The following is a 19,329-nucleotide window of genomic DNA, read 5'->3' as shown; positions in this document are numbered from 1 at the left end:
GTATATTGAGCACACACATACATATAGAAGTGCGTATGCGTCTAGACTAGATAGCAGACGACTTAAGCGATATCAAGCACACATGCGCAATCGTCTGGCATTCGTATCTATGAGTATATTCATACGAGTACCCATATTCACCCGTTCTAGTTGTGTGTGTGGGCGGAGACCGCCGATAAATAAACCAACAGGCCCACAATCACACAAACATGTTATATTTATGCTGGCCAAGCTATTTAGCCATGATATATATACGTATATACCAGCCATATCTAGTCATATGCCTCGCAAGATATTACAACTTAAGTCTAGTCCGCAGCTCCATAGACAACATTCTTAAAAAAAGTCTGGCAATGTTAATGCTTTCAAAAGTATTTTAAATAATGCATTTAAAATAAATTAAATAATTTTCTTACATTTTTTTTTCTTATTATAGAATTGAATCAATTATAGATCTATATAGTACTTAGTCTGATTATTGTTTATAGGCCTTAGAAGTTAGTATTTATTTTCCTATTTTAAATCTTGTTAATTGCTTGTCATATAGTAAGGCTGCTAAATGATTGATCAATATTTTTTATGTACTTTTTTTTTATACAATGTAAAAGCTTTAAAAATAGCACTATACTCAATATTTATTCAGCTAATTACAAACAATTTCTATATTTCTATTTTGCAGTACTATTTTTAGTATTTTAAAGGCTTGTCATCGATAGATTGCAAAGCGATTGATTGATGTTTTTGTATTTTGTATTTTATGTTGAATTAAAAATTGTTTTTCTATATATTTTTATTGTATTTTAGTCTTTTTAATTTTTGTGTGATTTAAAATGTATATATAGAGCAATTAATTTGACTATTGTTTTTTAACATTATAAAACTTTTCTTAGCCACATTTAGATATATTTTTTGGCTTCTACACTAAACATTTTTTCTGGTGTTTTGTGTATTTTAGTTGTGATCAGCATACTAGCCTTAAAACCACATTAAATCATTAAAAGGGGTCTCTTTTTCTCTCTATTTCTCTCTCGCTCTCTGTTTGATGTACAGTTACAATGAAACTGACAGCAGACAGAGGCTAAACAAAATGAATTAATGGCGTGCATGACGCAGACAATGTCTGGCCAGGTTATGATGATATGGGGGTTGGAGGGAAACGGGATCAGACAGTCAGTTAGTTAGTCAGGTGGTTAGCTTTTGATCACGTCAATGAAAAAAAGTGAAATGTTTATGAAACGAACAATTTACAAATTGCAAATGCCAAAATGACAGGTAAAATTTCGCAAATAAACAACAACAAAAAACAAGATAAAATAAATAACAGCGGGAAAAATGAAGTTAATCAACTAAAATTAAAATGTACAGCGAATATTTCAACAATGTGAGTGTGAGTGTGTGTGTGTGTAGAGTATGTGTGTGTTTATGCTTGCTGTCTGGCTTCAACTTTACAGCGCAACAACAACAGCAACAACATCAGCAACAACAAAAACAACAACAAGTGGCACTTTAGACTTTTGCGCATTCCCAGCCGCTGTCGTTGACAACTACAACAACTACAACAACGATAACAACTACAACAACAACAACAACAGCAGACAGGTGACTCAACCGGCTCTTCGCCTTTATTATTGTTGTTGTTGTTTTTGCTTTTATTGCTGTCGCTCGGTTGCCTGTGCTTTTTTCTTTCCATTGTCTTTTTTTTTTTTTTTTTTTTACATTTTTTTGTTTTAATTGTGCGCCTCATTGTTGCTGTAATTTTTATTGCAGGTGACTGATTGGGCGCGTCTGCGCCACAGTCATATCTATACACACACGTGCGGGGCAATACCCTACACAGTTGTCCACAGGGTCAATCACTTAGCGCAAGTTGTTTGTCCCTAAAAGTGAATTCATTGACATTACAGCTCAAATTAAAATATTTTGTCAAACTTTCATGTGCTTGGCAGCAGCTTTGAAAGCTCTTAAAGCTATGCAGTGCTGAAAAGCTTTCAAATTTAGTGTTGAGTAACTTGATATTAATATAAAAAAATAAAGAAACTAAGAAGTTGAGCTTTAAAATTGTTTTAAATAAATTACAGTTGCTTTTAGTGTTGAAAAATAAGTAAAAATAGTGTTGCACAAACTGTAGGTATAATATAGTATTAAAAAAGCTTATTTACAATTAGTGACTTAAGCTTTAAAAGCTCATTGTAACAATATGAAAGGCGTACGTTAATTAAAAGGAGCTCACTAATCTTTCTAAATAGCTAAGAGTTCGTTTTAGTGTTAAAAAAGAAGCCAAAATAGTGTTGTATAAAGCATAAGTATAGAAAAAAGCTAGTGGTTAACTTTCAGCAAGTTTATTGGGTATTCTGTAGCTTTTAAAGCTGTTTAAAGTCATATGAAAAGGGTATGTTCGCTTGTACCATTTATTTATCAGAAAATAGACGATAGGTGCAAAGTTGTGGCTTGTTTTCACTTTTCAGCAGAATGAATAATTGTGACACTTTAAGCTAATGTCATTATGGTATTAGAATTAATATTTATACAATATCTAGACAGCTGTTTATATTTAATATTTTTTTTTGTAAGCCAGGCAGGCAGACAGTTTGTGGTCTGCCTTCGATTTATGCGACTTAAATGGATTTTTGTGGCTATTTTTAGTTTGTGGCTCGCTGATCTCTGAGTGGGCAATAATCGCCAGTTGTCGACGGGAGGCAGAATGTGGGCAGCTCGATGTGGAAACTTGTTTTTCACCAATGCACAATCACAATCACAATCACAATCCCAATCCCAGGTTCCTTGACCGCAGCGAAAAAAAGCGAGTTGAGCAGATAAAAAACACAATGAACTGGGTACTGTTCAAAATGATAATCGGCCAATTTCGAGGCTGACAATTCAATTGATTCAAGTGAAAGGAGAGGCGCCCGAGAGGTGTTTATATATATATATATATATATATACTATAACTGGTAGAATGTGTAGCTTTTTGAATGCGCAGCGCAACAAATTCTTCAAGTTATTAATTTAATGATTATGATGGCACCGCTAATGACAGTCAAGTGCAGTTTCCCCACTAATACCCTCCCACCCAAAAATATTTACTTGATATTTGGCCGGATCATTGACACGTTCATTGATGTCAAGGTTAGAGAGTGTCGGTAACTTTAACTAAGGCAAATGTCGCCACTGAAACTCAACAGAAACTCAAGTCAAATCGACGCATTAGTATGATAATACAAATACGTATAATACAAATACGTATATATATAGATATATACGCATATAAGCAATCTGTGCATGACATTGAACTTGAAAGATTTTGCGTGCTCTATTAGATTGTATAGTTAGATTTTTGAATTGGAATAGACCTGATCGATGTCTAGCTCTGAATGTGTTGCTATTTAAATACATTTAAATACATAGTAACCATTTGTAATTTGTACAGAGAAAGAAAAACAAGGGGAGGAATACTTAAGTCTAATAGCAGCTGTACAGCGTCACGTACGACGTACCACGTATCTATCTCTCTCTGTACAATTGGCATGGGAGGGACGTGGTGTCTGATAAACAAACAAAATGTACTGAAAATGAAAAATTCAGCAACTGACGTCAGTCAAGTGCCAGACAGCAGACGGCGATGCAAAAACCATCCAAATGTGTGTGTATATGAATGCGAATAAACAGTGCAAACATTCAAAAAGATCTTCATTTGCGCCATAGACGTCGACCACTCACAAAGCAATTGCATTTGACCACCCAGCAGAGGCATTTAAAACATCTAAGATATTCAACACATGACTTTTATCCTTGCCAAGTGGTGAGAAATCAGCTGCTAATGGTTTCTATTTTCTTAGAAGAGGCTTGAAAGTGAAGAGAAGCTTTCTCAACTTAGTTTTATGCTTTACCAAGATGTGAAAAAGTATCTGACGTACAATATTTCTAAAGAAGGAGTTTAAAAAACATGGGAAAACTTTCATAGCATGATTTTTTGCCTTACCAAGTAGTAAGAAATCATCAAGTGTTTACTAAATCAAATAAAAATTATTATTTTCCAAAAAGAAACATGAATAATTACTTTTCAATTTACAAACTAATAAACAATCATCAAGTACAAAGTTTCCTCCACATTATTAGGCATAAAAAGTGCAAGCAAGTTTTCATGGCATGCCATTTCAACTAACCACCTGCTGAAAACTCATTAACTACTGCCTGAAAATAATTGTTTCAGGGATGTTCTGTGTACTTAATGATTACTAATGGTTATGTAGCTGTGGGAAGCTTGCCTCAGGCTCGGGATTTTGGCAACGCAGCAGGCGAGTCACAAATTTTGGCAATTCAACATTTAAAAACCAGCAAATTTTCAATATCAACATGCACAAAAATAAGTGCAAAAATTGTATAAAATGCAAGCAACAAAGTTGTTTTGTTGCTGCTTCCGTTTCCGTCACTGCGCGCAGAGCGAGAGGAAGACTGAGATAGAAAGAGCGAGTGAGAGTGAAAGAGAGGGAGAGAGAGAGAGAGTCAACCCTTTTGATGCAATCGCAGACAGAGCAAAGCGTTCGCTGGCAAACATGCAAATGAATGGCAAATGCAAAAGGCGAAAAAAAAGCGTAATGCAAAGCAAAAGCTAAACCGCAGACGACGACGACGACGTTGACAGAGAAAGGGACATAAAAGAGAGAGAGAGAGAGAGAGATAGAAAAAGAGAGTGGAAGAGGGGGCAGATTCAGTGGCGACCTCGCCCAGTCTCAGGCAGCGTGTCTGGTATGATGAGCTCGTGTTTTTTGCCGCCTGCCGTTACGACCTTTAGCGAGTGCATGTGTGCATTCAAGCAACAACAACAAAAAAGCAAAAAAATGCAAAAAAAACATACAAAAAACACTTAAAAAATGTTGAGATTTTTTATGCATATTTTTTTTTGCTTTTTTTTCCTACTTTTTGCTAATCGCCTGCAACGTCATCAAGCACGCTGAATTGATTAATGGAAATGCTGCTGTGCGGCAATGTTAGCGCAACGCGGCGTATGCGCAATGCGCACGCCACTGAGCACATTGCGTATACGCCATGTATTTCACTGCTTTTTATGCTATATACGTATTTTTTTTATATATTTTTTTTGCATTACACAATTTTTGCAGAGCTGTAGAGAGGAGAAGAGACAAGTGCTGGCTTTTGTTGTCATAATTAAGTTCACAGGGTCTGCAAGTCTAGACACGAATTTGCTTAAACTTCCCCCCGCTGCGGTGTTCAACCCCCCGACGATGTTGTTGATAATAAATGATGATGATGATGATGGAAACCCATCAACATTAAGTCGTAGCTCTATAGCAAAAGCTTTGCATCCGCATTCGCATTTGCTTGCGTCTCCCTCTGTTTACCTCCCTCTCTCTTCCACTCTCTTCCTCTCTTTACTCTACACCCCTTTGCTGGCTGTGCAACATTGTGTCATACTTTGTTGATTTTAACGCTGCTGTTTGTTTGGCGCTTCTGTTCTACTCTTGGACTTGGCCAGCGAGCGAGGGGAGAGTGGAATAGGGGATGAGGGGGGTTCTAGTCGTGGGTCTCTTTTGTTTGTTTTCAGCTTGCCTCGTCGTAGCTGCATGCAAATATTGACAGAGGCTTCGAAATATTACGAAAATTTGCCTCAGTTATTTGCCATTTTTATATATATGTTGAAATGTTTCTGTTTGTTAGTGTATCTATGGTTGTCGTTAAGGGTTTGTATTTTGTTTTTGTAGCCCGCTTCGGCCAATGACTCATTGACCTCATTGCTGCCCCCGCTTTGCCCCTTCGTATGCTTCGAGTGGCGCCACAGTCGCAACATTCGTCGCCTCGTCGCATATATGTGGGTCAGTGGGCGTAAAAGCAAGGCGGGGCGTGGCTGTCTAAACTAGTTTAACAGAGCATACCAAATCCATCCTAGATACAAACAATGCGAAATCCTTGTGAATTCCTCTCACTTCAACTGCCTCCATTTTGGCCAAGAGCCTGCAAAAATCATGTCAGCTGCCTGTTGGCCTGATTTAAGCGCGTGCTCAGCGCCTGACTGCCACGCAAGTCATCGTTGCGTATACGTAACATATAAATATTACTCATACGCCGCATAGCACCATTGAAAACAATAGGAAATTGCGTTTTAGTTTCAATTGCAGTTCCCCAACAAACGCGTCAGCTTCAGTTTCCAGTTATTATCAATGAATTCGCTCGCTATTTTTGTATCTTTTGGCCACAAAGAATGTGATAAGCAATCAGAGACGAGCCGACAAAACTGATGAATTTATGGCAAACAACAACAACTGAACCACCAAATATAATATAATATAATAATAAATGCATAATAAATATAAATATATTATATTTCGAATTTCACACTTTCTTAGCACTCTGCCGCATTTTTATCTGGCTATCTAACTGCGTATCTTTTCTATATGCCAAGGCAGTAGACGACGAGGGGTAGAAGGAGGTTGTAGGTGCCAATCGCAGCGCATGTATCTAATTTGTTTCTCTAAAAAAACCCGACATTTTTGGGCCAAACAAAATGATTAGTGAAAAGCTATTAATGGCCAAATTAAAACATATTAATTGATTATGTTCGAATTCGATTGCGATTAATTTATAAAGACAACCAAATAGTGTTCCAACTGGTCAAATAAATGGCCAAAAATGCGGCCGGGTTTCACCTCAATTGCAAATCACCGCAAAACTAATGTCTGACTCATTGAATTGGCAATCGATCAATTAATAGATTATAGCTGAAAAGTATTTACATAGTTACAGTGATATAACCGAGTGTAAAACACTTAATAATTTGATTGCTAAAGTATAGACTTGCAAAAAGTTCAATTACTTTAATTTCGATAAATATCGATTGCTTTTAAAAATGAAAACTATAACAAATTACGACGTATATTAATTTTCAAAGCTCTAGTTTAGTTTCTGAGTAGTTAATTATGCCAAAAGTTTAATATTTTCGTATTAAAAATTATTTTCTTCACTAAACGATATTTATCGATAACAAAGTTACAACAAATATTCAACTTTAGGTAGTTTTATAAGTTCCATGCGGGTCTGCATATATTTTCCGTAACGAAACTTGGCTTCAGTTTGTTCGCTTTATAGAGTTGCCACTGTAACTGCATAGCTGACAAGTGAAAAGCGGCGAGGATCGTCGTCATTCAACTGAAATTGATGTGTCCGAGCGACAGGGTGCACGGCCGTGCCATATAAATACACGATTTGTTGTTGTTGTTGTTGCTGTTGTTGTTGTTGTTTTTGTGTGCAAGGTACAAGCAGACAGTTTAGACATTTCATTTGATTTTTGCCAGACATTCATCGGGGGAAGACAATAAATTTTGATTGCAATTTGCAACACTGTTGTTTCGCTCACTCTCGCTGTCTCTTTCGCTCGCTGTAGGCAGTGACAGGCGGCGGTTAAATATAAAATAAATGCCGAATAAAGCGCAGACAAAGTAAACGAAGACAAAAGCCAAAAAAGTTTACCAGACGCCGACGATGCAATTTTTGTGCAGCCTGTTGTTGTTGTTGTTGTTGATGTTGCACAAATCACAACAACAATAGCAACAACAACAACAGCTGTCTATTTTTGTTGTTGTTGTTTTTGTCTATTATATTTTTTTTGTGTTTTGCGTGTTTCTCGCTGCTTTTTTGCATGACGCGACAATTTGTCTATCTATTTATAACTATCGCTATCCCGCTCCCGCTCCCATTGTCCCAGCCGTCTCATCCGCAAAACTGCAAAAATTACCCATTCCATTCCGTTCCGTTTCGTTCCCATGCCTTGCCATATTGTCCCGTCATGCAAAGTGGAAACATAAAAATGTATTTTTTGAGGCCTATGCGAGACTCTCTCTCACTCTCTCTCTCTCTCTATCTCTCCAACTGTCTGCCCCCGCTCTCTCTTTTACTTTTTTTTTATATTTTTTTTGCAGACATTCAGTGGTCAGGAATTTTTTTTTGATAGCTACTAATGTGTGTGTGCGTGTGTGTGTAGAATTCTGTTAGTTTGATTGGTAGACAATTTGAATTTCAAATTTTTCTATCTGTTTTTTGGCCAATGACCGTCAAAAAAAGTAAAATTAATGCGAATTCATTTAGAAGCTACCCTATAATTCAATGGCCCTTTTTTGTAGTCAAAACCATTCTAAATTCTCCGTTTCTATTCCCATTCACAGATTCATTCTGTTTTTTATACCCGTTACGTACAAAGTATAAAGGTATTATATTGTATTCGTTGTGAAAAAAAATTTAATAATCTTAAATCATCTTAAATGTGTTTATAAATTCATAAGAATGAAACGCGAATTAAAAATTTACCAGCCAAACAAACAAAAATTAAAAATTCAAATAAGAATTATTTTTTAATCTCTTAAAATATAATTGGAAAATAATTGTTGGCTTCATTTATCTTAAAAATTTGGAATAGTTACATTTACTAAGTTTTACAGGGTCTCCCACAGTCGAGTTGGCTCTGCTGTAATCTTTTCTACTAGTTTTCTGTTGTCAAGAAGCTTCGGCATTTAATCAGCAAAAACGACAATCGACAAAGTTTCTCCCTTCTCCGCCAGACAAGCGATTTGTAGGTGAAAACGACATGACTGAGCTGAACTGAACTGAACTGAATTGGACAGACTTTTATACTGAAATACTCATACGTATATATGTTGATATGTATTTAACGATATCGTAACGATGCAAAGAGTCACAGTCAGTTGCGACTTTTGGCCTCGATTTTGACTGAATCCGAGTCGAGTCGAGTCGAATCGACATTGGGGCGGCGGCACGTTTGTGGAATTTCCATAGCATGTTTGTCTGGGGACTCCAAATGTTACGATACTCGTATCTCATGTCATTAGCTAGCTCAGCGTTTTCTGATGTAATCGAAACTGTCTGCGACTAACGGACTAAACGACTGACGGACAAACGGACAGACGGACAGATGGACAGACGGACTGACGAGCTAACAAACTGCAAGACTGACTTAATGATTGATGGACAAACTTGGTTCAATCAAATAAATTGCCGTGCACGAACCAAATTGGAAGTTGGGGTAAAAAAAGATGAATAAAAAGTCGAAAAGAAATACAATATGAAAAAGAATTACGCAATCAAGAAATTCTATTGACCTACATTTCGTTTTTTTTTTTCTTTCGGCAATCAAGGATGTCTGCACACACACACATACACAGATACATATACGAAGCAAAGGAGGCAGCGAGACTGGCGAGAATGAGGCGACGACGCAAAGGCCAAAAGCCAAAGCAGCCAAAGCCATAAAAGCAGGAAGTTGCGCATTTTGTGTGCCAAGCCCAAAGGACGCAAGCACACACACACACACACAAATACAGAGAGACTAACACAGACATGCATATATTATACACACATACACTTGCATATATATATAATATGTATTTTGTGCGCAACACGCGAAATGCGAATAAATCATTGATGGGGCTGCCCCAATGCCTGGGTTTGAGAGATTGGAAGAATCCATCCATAATACTGTACGTGTGTGTGTGTGTGAGCGTGTGTGTGTGCAAAATGTAGGCCACAGGAGTGTCTCGCTGTTGCCGGCTTTTGCCTTGTTGCCAAAAACGAACGACAAAGTCTGCCGACAGTCGAGACAAATTTCCGAGAAGACCGACGAAGAATGAAGAACAAAGCATTCGCTGCTCTACTGCAGTCGTTGCTACACTGCAACAATTACTATATAATAAGTTTTATTTAAAAAATATAAAGAATTTCTTGGCATCTGCTTCTTACAACTGATATAAATATGCTTAAGATATAAGAAAGCAATACACATTTAAAATTTCTGTTATTTATATTAAAAAAAATAACAATTTACTAACAAAATTGAAAATTGTTAACAACAATATTGTCAGTTAATCTTATTTAATGTCAGTTTTATTTACAAAAGAACTACATAATCACAAATTTTGCATTTTATTGAATGCATTTCTTTTTTGCATATTAATATTTATTTCTTTAGCTTTATTTGTTGTAGCATTAGAAAATAAGATAAATAAATATTTTGTTGCAGCTTTGCTTCTAAAAAAAATACAAATTTTGCATTTTTGCTGAGTGTAGAACCTACAGCGTGATTTATGCATTGCTATATAACATAACAACAACAGTCGTTCTGGTCCCATGGTCCCTGGACCATTATCAAGCGATAACTCGTTTCCGTTTGCTATTCTCTCAATGCCTTATCAGCGACACAGCTGCTACACAGACGGACGACGGACAGAGACAGAGACGGAGAGGGAGAGGGACGACTTCAAGCTCCAAGCTCCATCGTCTGTCTGGGGCCACACACGATGCCGATGCCGAGTGCTGAATGACGTAGCCAGACAGAGAGACAGACAGATGGTAGACTGGACAGACCTTAACAATAAAAAAAAACCCAAGTGATCTGCTGCAGACGGATGTCTAAAAAACAACAATTACATCTTCGGTTGTCCATTAATTGAAAAGTTTGAGCTCAGCACAGCTGAGCCGAGACTAAGCTTTATGACCAGTGACAAAGACACAAAGAGCAAGAGAAAGAGAAAGAGAGAGAAAATTACATAATATACTTAACGGTATATGGTAGACATAAGCACATAAGAAAAGTCTTTATCAGCTTGTCTGCCGTGAGGCAAACACAAAAAAAAAAAAGAAAAATAAACTCTAAAAAATAAGTCAGATTTCGTCTATTGCAGATTTGCTAATCATCGTGACGCCCACACAGCTTGAGACACACATACACATACAAATATATATACATATAGTTATTTAGGTAGAATTTTGATTTACATACATGCGCTGACGGATCGGCCTTACTTTTTATTACATAATCAACGGCAGACGTTATTGTTGTTATTGTTTTTATTGGCGTCTAGCATTTGAATTTAGCTATACTTTTATTTTATCAATGAACATTCGCCTCTCACTCTCTCTTTCTCTCTTTCACATCCATCAACATTGCCGTCTGGCTTTGATGTGTTTTTAGCCATTTCATTTTTATTTTTGTGTTTTTTTTTTCCGTTTCAATCACATTTGATTTTGGTCTTAGGTCATTCGGCTGACTAATGCGTCTGTCTGGCGAGTGTTTACTGTGCCTGGGAACGTCACACAATGCAAAATCACACAAAGGCCGCATGCCAAGTCAATCAGTTAGCAATTAAAGTCTATGTCTAGTCTATGATTATGAATTGTACATATTTCCCAGCTGAAAACTAAATTACAAATTTCAAAAAACAATTATCTCTGTATAAAAAGCAAATTAACTACAAAGATATTTATGCTATTGAACCCATATATTAAATTTGTAGCACTCCCATTTTACATAAACATTGAATTTTACTCTCAATTTTAATTCTTTAAATTAACAATTTTTAAAATTAAAAAATATTTTATGAATTTAAAATTTATTTTAAATCTTGTTGTTAAAAATATTGATATTTATCAGAGCTGAACATATAGTTTTTATATAGTTTTATCAATTGTCATGCCAAAAGAACGTGTTCTGCATGCCATCTTTCATGCTAACCTTTGCACAATAGTTACTGCAAATGACATCACAAAGGCAACTCTATCGAAATCTATTTGAAATCTTATCGCAGACACAACTTCGAACTTTGGCATTACAATAAATTAGCGTCATTTAGTGGGGATTTGTATATGTTTAAGTTTTGATAATGCGTATACGCAATATTTGCAAACAGTAGCTGGTTTAAACAAGATCAACTAAGCCACAACAGACAGGCAAGTCAACACAGACAATGTCCAATGCCAGTTGGTTAAAAAAATAATAATAAAAAGCGGCAACAAATCGCAACAAAAGCGCGAAATGGAATCAAATAAAAAAAATGTATATATATATATATTCAGACTTTGACCCAGACATCAGGCCGAGATTATCGTGCGATGTGTTGAGAGAGTGGGTGTGCGAGTGTATGTATGTGTGTGTGTGTGCGAGTGTTGAGTGTGAATGTCTGTGTGTGTAAGTGTGATATTCATTGTGACTTTGTCTTGTGCTTTGGCATTTCTATTGCGTTTCTATTTGCTCTGTTTTCTGTCGGCTTTTGGGATCGCTTGGCAACGACTTTACACAATTTTCACACACGTTGGCAACCCTAAGAGTTGATCGGCATATTTAAATAATGTGCATGGTTTTTTCTATGTTTTTTGCAACTTTTTCTTTAATTTCGCCGCCCCGTCCCTCTGAGCCAGGTGCTGTTCTTGATATCTGCCGACTCCATAAGTATCTTTATATATATATATATATATTTATATGTGTGCAAATGTATTTGCCTCATTCTGAACTCGATTCCATTACGCTCCATTGATAAGCCCGATCAGAAGCAGCCAGAAGCGGTCAGACCCTTGATAAGCACTAAATAAAAGAGAACGAACCATGGGACCTTGACTATTTGTTGTATTTTTCATTATTTTCATTTTTTTATTGTTGTTGTTGTTGCTTTTGTGTCTCCTTTAACATGTCGCGTCAGCTGCTTAATTAGCTTTCGATTAATTTATTATTGCAATTGCGTTTTTTATTTGCTTTCGCATTATAATTTTTTATTTTATTATTATTTTTATGCCTGCCCTCATTCATTTTTGCGAATGCATTTACTTTTCCCATTTCCCTTTTCAGTTCAAATTTAATGCCAAAAGCATTAAAACTGGAATGTGCTTCAGATTGATTACACTTTAGAATACCTTAAATGCTGTCTTTAAATAATATGCTTAATAAACTGGAAACTATTTTAAAAACCTGACCTGGGAAAGCATTAAAAATTTAATGTTGGATTGTAGAACCTAGAAAATGTGTTATCTAAATTCTTTACAATTGTTAGGCCTGTAAATTTTCACACTTAAGAAAGCTGCTTAAGAGCTTCCTTTAAAGTCTTTCATATCAAAATAAACATTGTTAACTAAAAATAAATGTAAAAATATAATTTCTTGACTTACTTTCAACAAGCTAGCTTATAAAAACATTAACTTTTATGTGCACAGCTCTTGAAAGCTGTAGAAAGCTTACTGCATAGTTTTATAAACGTAGATAAACTATGTAAACAGTTAATAAATGTTGGAAAAAACTGGTCTCTATCTGGTTTTAAAAGAACTGCCCTCACATTTAATGAAAAAGTACTTAAAGCTTTTAAAAGCTAACTAAATAGTTTTTAATGTCAAAATTAATAAATTAAATTGATAGTAAATGTAAGATAAAATTATTCTTAATATGATTGTAATGCAACTACTCTTAATATTTAAAGCTTAATTTATTTTTAAAAGTAATCAGTCTATGTTGAAGTTGCGGTAACTTTAAGCACTTGTTATTATTTTGATCAAAAAGCTGTTTAAAGCTTACCTATTAATATTTTAAAGGTAAACAAACAAAAGCTTGTTCTAATGACGTCAACTCAACAGGAAATTGCAATTGTTTCAAATTTTTAAATATGTATTTCGTCATTTCTCGACTGATTTTGGATGCTACGTAGAATATGATTATGTTAAATAGAACTAAAGTTCAACTGGGCAAACTGAGCAGCAGCTGGCAGGTAGAAGAAAGAGTAGAAGAAGAAGAAGAAGGGGAAGAGGAAGATAGATGATAGCTGGTTTCTCTGGTTCCACTGATTGCGACACACTCCACTCCACGCACAACAAACACCTGGAAAACACCTCCAGCAACAAAATTGAGGGCTCCACTGTCTAGCTTGATGTGCACGTGTGTGTAAAAAACAGAGTGTGTGTGTGTGTGTGGACATGTGAAAGGCAGTCAAGACGTTGTAGCATAAAATGCTCATAGCCATAGGCAAAAGCTAGAACCAGAGAGACAGAGCGAGAAAGAGAGAGAGAGAAAGAGAAACAGAACCATGGGCAAAACACAGCTGGCTTACGCATGGGTTCATTGAACGGAAGTGATTTGCCTACTGCTTCTTCTTCTTCTCCTTCTTGAGCGAGAGAAAGAGAGAGAGAAAGAGAGAGAGAGCGAGTGTGAGTGTATGTGACAACGATAGAGACTAGAGTGGGAGCTGTGACTTGGGGTTTCGTTTAGGTCGGACTCTACCTTCTCATTCTAATTCTAATTCTCATTCTCTTGAACTCCCTCTCGCTCTCCCTTTCTCTGTCTATGTATTCTTTTGCTTTTGATTTATGCTCGAGAACATCGCGGAAATTCAAAATGCGGCATTGTTTTTTGTAGCCTAATAGAATCAGAAATGACAGCTACACAGGGCTGGAATGACAACTCTAGGGTTGTCTAAGCCAGTGCTGGCAGTTTCTATATCTAACATTATTTTAAATGTTAAAAAAAAAAATAAAACTTTAAGGAAGAACTATAAAATTAAACTTTTAGGAGCTTTAAGAATAATTATTTTAATTTTTTATTATTTCCTTATATTATTATAGTATTTTTTTTAAATAATATAGCTTATTTGTACTGTGAAAAATCTGGCTGCTTGAAATAAGAGTTCTTATTAGTTTTAAAATGTTTGGTATGCTGCTCAAGACAAGTTAGTTATTATTAATTTTTGATTTTCTCTTCAAATATTAAGTAAACTTCTAGCTAATAACTACAACAAGTGTCTACCGTATTTATAGGCTGCTATGCTGTTTTAAATACGTATTACATATTCCAATATTTCTATATTTCATTGTTGTCATAATTTGTGTGAACACGAAACGCCCCCACAACGTGGCACGCCCAAATTAGCTAAATATGTAGATGAAAAAAAAAGAAAATAGCAACAACAACAAAAAAACTAGCCTCAAGGCATAATTTTTGTTCTTGTTATTGCTATTTTTGTTTCGAATTTTCGATTCCGAATATTTCGGTTTTTTGTTATTTATTGCTACATTTTTTATGACAGCCACAAAAATATCTGAAGGGTTTTAAGAGCTTGAAACAAATGTATAATAACACACACATATATCTTTTCTATATGAAATCTATCTATATAACACATTGAAATATTATAGAAATATTTTGTATTTTAGTACATATTTATCTATGGTTTGTCGAAAATGTGGCGTTGATTTCAAAATTTATTGCATTTATGTGGACAGTGGACATTCATTTATTTTTTTTATTCAACTGGATGTTGTGTGTGTATGTGTGTTGACAGGAAGTCGCCGGAATGCGTTTTGAATAGTATAGTCATATACTCATATCAAATACATAGTATAATTAGGTAGTTGTCTTTTTTTTTGCCCATTAAATGCCAATTTTCTACACTACTGGCGAAAATAATGTGCCTGTTCACACAAACAAACAAAAAAGATACAAAAAATAATAAAAAAGATTGCTCACCTTTTTTTGTTTGTTAATTATTCTTATTATTTTTGTTATGCTGCTGCATCTGTTGTTTTTTCTTTGTGTTGGATTTTCTATGTTTTATAATTAAGTTTAAATTTCTATTATAGTTAGAATTTGTTTAGGAATTGCGTTAGTATTTATTTATTATGATAAAATATGCTATAATTTATTTGACACATTTACATACACAAAACAATTTGATTACATTTAATTGGCATTTTTGATATTATGCGAATTTATCTAACCACACTTTACATATGTTATTTACTATGCATGTATATGTATGTTTATATGTATGTACATTAACAGGGCTGTTATTGCTGCTGCTGTTGCTGTTGTTGAGGTTCTTCTACTTGCAATGTTGCTGCTTCTGCTGTTGTTGTTGTTATGTTTTGTTTTTGTTTTTATTGTAGGAATGATTTGAGTACAGGAACGCTAGCTACATATACATTTATGTATGCATGTATGTTTGTTGTTTATTCAGTTTATGTTTATATGTTTAAGTTATTTACTTATTTAGGCTTTTATTTTGTTTTGCTGCTGCTGGCTGTTGTAGTTGTTGTTGTTTTTATTGTTGTTGTCGTTTCTGTTTGTTGTTTTGCTGTGCCTTTGTTAATATTGTTTAAAGTTTAAACAATACGAAACTTAGACGGAGAATAATAATATTACTACAGATGTAAGTAGTAGATTGTGTTATATATGTGTGTGTGTTGTTGTTGCTGCTGCTTTATTGTAATGCGACGAATTGCGCGCGGACAACGGCGACAACGAAACGAACTGAAACGCACGCAAAGTTACACTGCGGCAACTTGAACGTTTCACATGAAAGGTATGCCAATATGCTTGAACATTCGACGCTGCCACTGCATAAGTATTAGTATCTGTGTGTGTCGCTCTCACGCTCTCTCGCTCTTTCGCTCTGTCTGTCTGTGCGCGCGCTGTAAATCAGACAACAATTGTTTTGCGCTTTTCGCCACAACAACAACGATGCGATGTCGACAGCAGCAGCAGCAACAGCAACAAAAACAACAACCACGATAATTATTAAAATAAAACGAAATTGTCGGTCGTGCTGTCCGTCGGCTGTGGTAGACGAGAGACAGACAAAACAACAGCGCAGCCGCCGTCGCTAACTGAAAGCTTTACCATTGCCGCCGTTCCAATGCCAAAGTGTTCCCAGTCTCTCTTCCTCTCTCTCTCTCTCGCGCAATGCCAGAAGAGGACACACACAGATACAGAGCATGCTGTGAACAGTTCAAGTATGCGCCCATGCCACGGCAGCAGCAATAACAACAACAACCACAGCAACAAGAAAGAGAACGAACAACAACAATAGCAACAACCAGCAGCCGGTTTTTGATTGTAGTTTCAAAATGTAAAGTGGCTTTGTAAGGGCAACGCGTGAACTTACATTTAAATACTTATGCAGCTCGTTTTTAATGATCGGGCTACATTCATTTATTAAATATTATTAACTAACAATTGAAGTCGTTATATTATTGCTTTCCATCTAAGCACGAGCGCTACTCCAAGCCCACTCACGACCAAGTTTAAGCATTAACTAAAACGTCTCTGTTTTTTGTTTTATTTGATTTCTCTCTTTTAATGCGCCTCTCAAACGTTTGACGGAAATAAAGCGGGACAGAGCGCTCTTCTTGTCTCAGCTGAAAACGAAACAGAGCAAACAAATTTGTAACTAAGCTCTCGCTCTCTCAATTGCCTATGCTCTCTCGCTGAGGGCTGCTAACATAACAGTGACAGCTTAACAGCGCTGTTAGCTATAACAGCGGCAAGTGCCTATGGATTTATCAGTTGTTCGCTTTCCATTCCAATACCGCCTACTTTGCAGTGACTTTTATTCTAAAAAGCTTGGACAACAGACAGAAAAATAAACATTCATATTTGCATACTTATTAATTCTTCTGCTTACAGTTGTGTGCTTGTGTGTGTGCGTGTGCCTGTGTTATTATTTGTTTCACCCAGACGCTTGTCTAAATACAATTAATGCATGCAGGTGTCGTTGTTGTAGTTGTTGTTGCTATTGCTGCTGCTAGCGAAATGAGTTTCACTGTCACTCGTTTCAGTTGCTGTTGCTGTTGCCATCGACGTCGCTGTCGCTGCTGCTGTTGCTGTTGCCGTCGACGTCGTCGCTGTTGTCTTGAGCCGCCGTGCAAAGTCCAAGAAATTAAAGTGTCAGACAGCCGCAGTCGGCAGACGGATGAAGGGCGTTCGTTGAAGGGGGTGGCAACCGCACGTTAATTAAGTTTATTTATGCAGCTTTATTTTCTTTTTTCGTTGTTGCTGCTGTGTTTTTGTTTTATTTAGCTGCCAGCCGCTTTTTTTGTGGTTTATTTATATTTTTAATGATATGAATCACATGTGACAATTGTTTTTTATTTGTATTACGATTGCAAATTCGTCCGTTCGATCAGTGGGTCGAACTGTCTGACGATTGGGGTCCGTCTGGTAGGTCCAAATTTTTCGGTATCTTTTGTTTATTTATAAATAACCACAACCGGCTACTAAAATGTATTAGCAATTCTAAATAATGTTACTACAGCGCAGTGTGCATACCCTGTAAGCCACAAGTGCTTAGCAAGGGGTATATTAAATATTGTATTTCTATTTATTTAAAATAAAACTAAAAATTACATTTAAATAACACCTCATCACATTTATTGCTAACTAGCTTAATTTGTAATTTTATTTTGATAAAGTTTAATATATATTTTCTTCTTACTTGTGGTATCTACTAGTCTATCATTTTTGCTGCCTGCCTTTTTGTGATATCGCTAATTTCTAAGAAACCCTCGACCTGCCCCCTAACACCACAAATTGTCACAGTTTTAGTAATTATTTTTTGTTACTTTCTTGTTGTTGCTGCTGACCAGTGACAACAACGACAACGACAATTGAGACAACTTATCATGAAGTGCTAATTAACATTGTCTGGCCCGGTCTCGCCATATACACCATGTACACCTGTCTGGCGACCTATCTGCGGTTACTAAGCTCAACCTATTGGCACCACCAACAGCACCGCCCCCATTACCACCCCCACTACCCAGACCCTCTTCATTTCCAACCCCCAACCGCCAACCGCACAGACGAGACGCTGTCGACAGTCGAAAAAGCCGCAACTCACCTAAAACTGGCACTTGGTAGCAACGACGTCTGTGTTTGCTTTGGCGCACAATGCGAATGAGCCAAAAAAAAAAAGACCAGAAAAAAACATATATGCCAAAAAAAAAGTAGTAGTAGCCGACAAGCATATGTACACTGTGAGAAAATTGTATGCGCTTAGGTGCAGTGTTGCGAAAATTTTGATAGTAAAAACCTGTAGATTAATAGAAATTTAAGTTTATACTTACAGTTGTTTCCACAAATTTTCTATTAATTGATTTAAGTTTTTCAATTAAATATCATTTTTTTAATTTTAAACATAAATAAGAGCTTTTAAAATGATTTGAAAATTTGCTAAACGGAAGAATTTTTAAAAAATAAAAGGCCTCTATTGAATGGGAAAATGTATTAAGCGCCTATTCTAATAAAATTAATTTAGACTGAAAGTTTTCATGTTCTATTAAATCCATCGACATAGAAAGATTACAGATAAAATAGCTTATAGCTACAAAGCTTTTCACTGCAGTTCAGTTAAATTAAAAGCTTTCAAGTGTTTATAAAGCTGTAAGCCAAAGATTTGGCGAAAAAAGACAGCTTAAAATATTTATTTATTTAACTATTTAACTTAAGTTAATTTTAGTGAAAGCTTTAATGTGCTTTTAAACTATTTACACAAGAAATATACGGAAAATGAGATAAAACCGATTAGAGCAATTTGATCTTTGGATTTTATTTGAAAGCTTTAATGAGCTTTCTGCCTACAATTTGCTACAAGTTGCTAACACTTAAAACATAATTTAAATTCATTCGAAATGAGTTTTTCAATAAATTTCAAACATTGCCAATTGTTGATAAATTTAACTGAATTTTTTTTTCAGTGTATTGCGTATTTTGAAACGCGG

At 35.7% G+C, this 19,329-nt stretch overlaps 1 protein-coding gene across 2 annotated transcripts in view; it reads right to left on the bottom strand.

The window, feature by feature from the left end:
- Positions 1-15,861, bottom strand: part of LOC117788289 (myb-like protein P) — a 39,579-nt gene extending 23,718 nt beyond the window's left edge. For both annotated transcript variants that reach the window (XM_034627007.1, XM_034627006.1), the window contains exon 1: positions 15,299-15,861. The gene's annotated coding sequence lies outside the window, so the exon portion shown is untranslated. The remainder of the gene's footprint in view (positions 1-15,298) is intronic.
- Between the last annotated feature and the right edge of the window lie 3,468 nt (positions 15,862-19,329).

Source organism: Drosophila innubila, assembly GCF_004354385.1.
Source record: "Drosophila innubila isolate TH190305 chromosome 3L unlocalized genomic scaffold, UK_Dinn_1.0 0_D_3L, whole genome shotgun sequence".
Taxonomy (NCBI): Eukaryota; Metazoa; Arthropoda; class Insecta; order Diptera; family Drosophilidae; genus Drosophila; species Drosophila innubila.
Note: the sequence above shows the minus strand (reverse complement) of the source record. Positions and strands in the feature narration are given on the sequence as shown.